Source organism: Sinocyclocheilus anshuiensis, unplaced genomic scaffold (assembly GCF_001515605.1).
Source record: "Sinocyclocheilus anshuiensis isolate Anshui unplaced genomic scaffold, SAMN03320099.WGS_v1.1 scaffold579, whole genome shotgun sequence".
Classification (NCBI taxonomy): Eukaryota; Metazoa; Chordata; class Actinopteri; order Cypriniformes; family Cyprinidae; genus Sinocyclocheilus; species Sinocyclocheilus anshuiensis.
Genome location: NW_015551075.1, coordinates 2,797,778 through 2,804,566, shown reverse-complemented (window position 1 = coordinate 2,804,566; position 6,789 = coordinate 2,797,778). Strand labels below are relative to the sequence as shown.

General features: G+C 35.7%; 1 long non-coding RNA gene across 2 annotated transcripts in view; it reads left to right on the top strand.

The window, feature by feature from the left end:
* The window catches only part of LOC107662298 (uncharacterized), a 14,366-nt gene extending 9,177 nt beyond the window's left edge, over positions 1-5,189 (top strand). The window contains exon 4 of one of the 2 annotated variants that reach the window (XR_001631202.1): positions 4,492-5,189. This is a non-coding gene — a long non-coding RNA (uncharacterized LOC107662298). The remainder of the gene's footprint in view (positions 1-4,491) is intronic. The other variant, XR_001631203.1, reaches the window with a different exon arrangement.
* Positions 5,190-6,789: the final 1,600 nt, after the last annotated feature.

Below are 6,789 nucleotides of genomic sequence, written 5' to 3'. Positions count from 1 at the left end.
TTCTTTTTTAATAAATCTGCAAAAATGTCAACGATTCTGTGTTTTTCTGTCAATATGGGGTGCTGTGTGTACATTAATGAGGAAAAAAAATTAACTTAAATGATTTTAGCAAATGGCTGCAATATAACAAAGAGTGAAAAATTTAAGGGGGTCTGAATACTTTCCGTACCCACTGTATATATATATATATAATTATTATTAGTAGTATTATTATTTTTTATTTTGTGCATGTATGTTCAACAGAAAAAAAAAAGTCATACAGGGTTGGAATAACATGAGGGTGAGTAAATGACAGAAATTTCATTTTTGGGTGAACTATGTCTTTAAGTGGGCTTTTAGACTAAATCTAAGCATATAAAAAGTACCCCTATGTGACTTCAAATCAGTTTCTATGACAAATGCATTTTTTGTTCCTATTATTCAGGTCTATGCAATTAAAATCATAATTTCTGTATTGTATTAAGGGGATAACCTTGAAAAAATGTCACTTTGGAAACCAGTTCTTTCAAAGACTTTTCTTTTGTTGATAATGCAGAGTGCTAAAGATGAGCTTGGCGTGACCTGACCAGAGTTGCGTTGAAAAGTTCTGCCAATGTAATTTGTAATAAAGCAATAAAATAAAAGAGAAGATGGGACTTCTCTGCAGATCCTTAAAGCACTCACAGGAACATCAGTAACTGTATCCTGGAGGATGCGAGAGCAGAGGGCAGTACTAGGAATTCAAGAACAGGAGAGTGGAGACCAGGGACCACTTAAACCTCCATCATGGTCTCACCATTATAAAAGACCTTGAGATATAATTATCCTCACTTTGTAGCTTACCTTCGCTTTTTGCCCACTTTGCATCCTAATGAAGAGAATTACAATCACTTTTAAAATGTTAATAGAAGAGAATATACATATACATTTATATTGTTGAAACATCATAGTTTTTTGTTAGGTTTGCTTTGAAAAGTCTGCCATTGTTTACTTACAAAAATGTTGTGGTCCAAAAACACTGGACCCCTTTGACTTTCATTGTATGGCCAAAAGACATTTTTTATCTTTTTAAAGGGGTCATATGACGTTGCTAAAAAAGAACATTATTTGGTGTATTTGGTGTAATGAAATGTCGAGAATCAAAGTTACACCTTCTTTCTTTGCATGAACATTTGGGCGGCGTTATGCATATCTTCCCACATCATGACGTAGACATGTGGGGGCATGTTTAAACGAGGCGTCTTAGGAGGGCGTGGACGAGTCTTAACTTTTATAGAGAATATCTCTTTGGATTTGAGACTTTAGTCTTTGCAACTTTAGGGATCTTATCTATTCACGAACAGCTTGTAACACTCCAAAGAGAAAGGAAAACGTGAAATCGCATCATATGACCCCTTTAATGTTTTTGGTGACTATTGGATGACTAAATGATGACAGAATTTTAATTGATGAGTGAACTATCCCTTCATTTCAAATACTAACTCATGGAAAAGGTACAATGAGTGTTATTTTAGTATTATTAATATACTATTATAGTTTTAGTTCATATTTTGAATTAGATTTTTTTACATCTGTTTTTCTTTTAATTTGAGTTAGTTTTAAGTCATTTTGTTGTGTTTTTGTAATTTTAATTAGTTTTTTTTTTAAATATGTCTATATAGTTTAAGCTTTAGTTTTTATTTTTCCATTAAATTACTTTTAGTTATTAACTCAGCTTAAACTAAATGAAAATGAGAAATGTTGGCAACCACCTGAAATAAAATAAGATCATATTTTCATTACTTAAAAGAAAATAAACATTAACTGAAAATACGTTTAAGGATTTTTTTTTATATCATTTCAGTTAATGTTTACTTTATTTCAAGTAATAAACATCTTTTTTATGGTTTTAGTTAATGATTATAACCATGCTCCAATCCATATGCAAATATTATATAAGGACGTGTGATCCTCATTAATGCTATCAGAGTCAAGTTCAAGTTCATTGCCTATGGGAGTCCCAGCCAGACTGGGAACTTCTTCATCCACCCCTGTGAACCAGCTCACCCCTTGTAACCCACACCCTATCTGCCCCGTCCCCCCACCCCTGTGGTTTTGGTGGCGGGCTGGAGGGGGCCCTCCACTCTGTGCCGTTGCTAAGGGAGCGAGAGCTGGCTGGCCCAGCAATGCGCTGGTGAAAAGGCCCGCCTGTCAAAGTGTCTGAGGGAAGTCAGGCTGGTTGGCTCGCCGCTCTGTATACACACACTCTTATATATACAGCCTGCATGTGTGTGTGTTCCAGACCCTGGGAATGGCAGCAAGCACTTTATATTCATTACCGCCCCCCCGATCGTCGCAGTGATTTGGTAAACAGCCCCCTTCCATCTTAAAATGTCTAGTCTACTTCCATCCCATAATCCTCCTCATTGCAACTCCTCTAGGAACAATATTTGTGGCTCTTGGTAAAAATGATTGTAGGCCGTTAGGTTCTACAGTGTGAATACACTTTCCTCAAACAAAAATAATTGGAATATGTTTTACAGGAGTTTTTCTACTTCAAAATGGCACATTTAATTCAGTGTGTTACATTTTCTCTCTTTTTTTTTTTAACCTTTAACAGCCATGGAACCTTTCAATTACACAAAAGGTTCTTTATAGAGGAACATTTTCTTTAGAATGTTATGTTCTTCACCCTAAGAAACAATGGTTCTTTTAGGAACTGCTCACTGAAAGGTTCTTTGAGGAACCCAAAATGGTTCTTCTATGACTCTGCAGGAAAGTGGATCCCGCGAGCCAGATTTGAGGATCACTGTTCTATGGCATCTTTGCAGAAACCCCATTTTGGGACCTTTATTTTTAAGAATGTTCTTTATTGGCATCGATGGTTTCATGAAGAACCTGTAACATTTCCATTCCACAAAAGGTTCTTTGTAGTAGAAAAAGGTTCTTTTAAGAACTGTTCACTGAAAGGTTCTTTGGGAAACCAAAAATGGTTCTTCTATGGCACCGCTATGAAAACCCCCTTGTGAAACATTTATTTTTAAGAGTGTAGTTCTTTGCATGATGAGTGGACTGTTGCAACGATATTAGTAACTTAATATGATTGTTTCTACTATAATCAACATAGTGGTGCATAGTGCTTAAGAATGTCATGGTGGGCTCCGTTCCCATTACAGTAGAGTGTGGTGAAAACAAGTGTGTGTGTGTGTGTGTGTGTGTGTGTGTGTGTTTTCTTGAGGTCTCATTCAAGGCTGAGGACGAGAATTGAGAATAAAAGGCCAGTGATTTGCATAAGCTGCATGCTGTCTGAGGGTTTTTGGGAAGGCGGTGGGAGCTTGAGGAAAAAAAAAATGCGGGAATATAAAAAAAAACAGAGAGACAGAAAGAAACCACACATTGTAGAGGCGCAGAAAGAGAGAGGGGGCTTGAATGAAGCAGAGGGTGAAAATTGACAGAGAAAAGGGTCTTGCCAAGTCTCCTGCAGGGATTAAATTGTCCATAAACCTCTCTATATATAATTTGGGAACACTGGTAATGGCGTTGATACACATCGTACACAAATTCTAAGGGTGACGGGGTATAGAAAGGATCCGCACCACTTTTGGAAGCAAATAAAGAATGAGGGATTGTAAACAAATATGGTCAATGCATGTAAAAGTGTTGTGTTGTATGCATTACCCTTCGCTAGATAACCACATTTGTTTTACTGACTGCATTATTTGGAGCAATATAAATACTCGAAATTATCTCAAAATGTCACCCTCTTTAAAACTATAATGACCACTAAGCTGAGTGAATATGGTGATGTTGTGAAATTGCCGAATAACACACAAAGGACAGCACAGCATTACCCCAAGCTGCAATTTAGATGCTTGATTGTTCTCATTAAAATAAACTATTGGAAACGCCACCAAAATGGACTCCAACCTTTCTAAAAATCTACAACATTTAGAATATTAGCAGTATTGCAAACCCATAAATCCACTTCCTACTATTTGGGGTGAAATACAAGAACAAAATACTGCTGAAAATGGTGTGTTTGCATTGCATTGTGTTTCAGTTTTCATAGTAGCAGTCACTGATCGATAATTCTAAACACTTTTCCCATCGCTAGCTTTATCAGGAATGGAGTATAGAAGATAGCAGGGTTGTCATTTGCATTTCAGTCAATCAGATATTTTCAAGTTGACAGTTGAGAGACATTCAAGACATCACAAATGTCAGTTTTAGCACACTGGATTAGTTTTGGAAGTATTTTTGTTTTCCTATCAGAAACGTAGAAAACAACTTAGGGAAAAAAAAAAAAAAAAAAAAAAAAACAGACATCCCTTGTGACCATGCAACTCTAGTTCTTTGGATCTATTTCTAATGTTAACGTTAATATGGTTTTTCATTTACACTATATTGAATAACACTACAAACACTACCATCACAGTGCACATTGTTGTTGATGCCAGCATGTTGTCTTTTTGACATTTATGTCATAACAGCAAGCCATGTCATATTAATCTTTTTATTTTCCTCTCTAACCAGTCTCCTGGCAATAAAACTCTGAAAAATTCCCATCGTTGTCATCAGCTGCTGGAGAAACCAAGGCCATCCTGCTATGTTTGAGTCAAATGGTCAATCACATCACCTCAGGAATCCAGCGTCCAGCATCTCTTCCAGATGGTTCGCTGTGAAAATTTAACAAGCAGATGAGAGACGAATTAGAATGTGCACTAATTGATTTAACTGGGTGTCTTAAAACCTTGCAGACAATCAGTAAGACTGGATGGGTGTGTGGATTTGGGCTGTTCACCCAGTTAAATCTTAGATGTTAGAAAATGTGTTGTACAATCTTATCAGTGCTGTATAAACTGAAGAGAATAATGTGTCTTAATGTGTGAAAAGTTTACAGTGAAAGTTGTTGTTATTGAAACATTTCAGTGCATGGAAATTTGCGATCCCTATTTTAAATACTAGTATTTTTAATGTTAGTCATCCATGTTTCATGTTATTATATTATAAAATGTGCCTGTTTCAGTTGATGTACAGGAAATTGGTTAATCCAGATATTTTATATGGCTACTGTATGTATGGTTTAAGAATTATGCTCAGTTTCTCTCTGCATTATCATTTGTCTGATTATGTGATATGTGAAACAAACTTATTAAACTGCACAAATAAACAACATTAAAGCACTGAGTGAATGATTGTTGACACTGGAAAAAGCCATTTTAAGTTATACCCTGTATAGAAATGTACTTTAATGGGAGGTGGACGTCACATGTAGTGGCCACGGGCTATTTTGTAACCACCTACTTCAAGACAGCTTGACAGCTCATAGTTCTGGTGCTCCTGTCAGCACCTTGGACAGCACATAATAAGCAAGTGCGGAAAATAACTAGCAGTGAATCACCTCTCTTATTCATGCAGAAGTCATAAACAATAAAACATATGTGCTGCTCTGGTGTGAGTCAGCGCAGTGTGCTTAAGGTGATGTTTGTGTTTTTAATCTGTGGGACGGAGATCAAACAATTTCATATAATTCTGTCAATGGGATTTGTTTGACTAGCAAACACTCAGACACTGCATGTCAATGATTGTTTCCATTTACTGAGATTATATTTGAAGCATAGGTTACATAAAACAGAGAAGTTGTCACGTTAAAAAATTATCAAAAGATTTAACATATGAAGTAAGACATTATTTTGAACCAGAATTGAGAGTTAATTTCTATGCCTGAGCTGGAATACTCAATTCAACACATTGACAGCTGATGAGAAATATACCTGGTGTAAAACACTGCTTAAATTACATTAAGCCATAAAAAAAAGGATTCACACACCTCTCAAATTAAGATGGATGTCTATGACAAATCTGACAAGATTTAATCTTCAATTGAAATGGGTGCTTTTCCTGCGCAGTTCCAGAATCACAAAAACAACTGAAGAGTTTTCACTCTCGAGTTTGTCAGTGAATATAAATGAAGTGCAAATTATCGTGTGCTCTGTGAGCACGATCAAATCAAACGTTTATATCTTGTAAGCCTCAACTGTGATATGTGTTCAAATAGGCCTGCTTTTACTTGGATTACTTTCAACCAATATTTAACTTAATCGGAATTTGAATATTCTATTTAAAATACGTCTCTGTACATTTTTAAATAAAATTCCCATTCTGTTGCTTCATTCAGTTATTGTGGAGCGTACAGAAGACGAGCAGATCATTTTTAGTGTTTAAAGAGATTCAAAAGTTTACGTTCTCAATATAATCTTACCAAAATATATTGCAGACAGTCGTTAGATGCATACGTTGAATAAGTTTGGGCACAAACTTTGGTTAATGTATACATGAACTATTTCACCACCGATAATGCTGAGACTTTTATACCTGCCTTTATGCGAAAAAACTAAATATGTGGAAACTTTTCTCCATTTTATTGCATAATGAAACTCCTTCCCGCCAGTTTATATAATTTATTATGGCGTAATTGACTTGCATCAATTAAATTAACAAAAACGAAGGGAAGAAACAAACTGACGAACAAAATTCATTTATTTTATTTCATTAAAAAAACTTAACTATCCATCGTATATGCTATTCAACAAACATTTACTGTAAGCAATAACCAACCTCTGTATTAGATTTCCAGCAATCTAAATCTAACAAAAACATAGCGTTTGTATCAGGATAAGCCTGTGGAGAAAGAAGCGACTCGTTAGTCGTCGGATGTCGAGTTAATATTGTAGGAGAGACTGCACTGCTGTAACACGGGGTAAGTTGTAACACCATTAGTTTGCAATTAGAAATCAGCTACAGGGGGGAAATCAGCATCATATACATGAG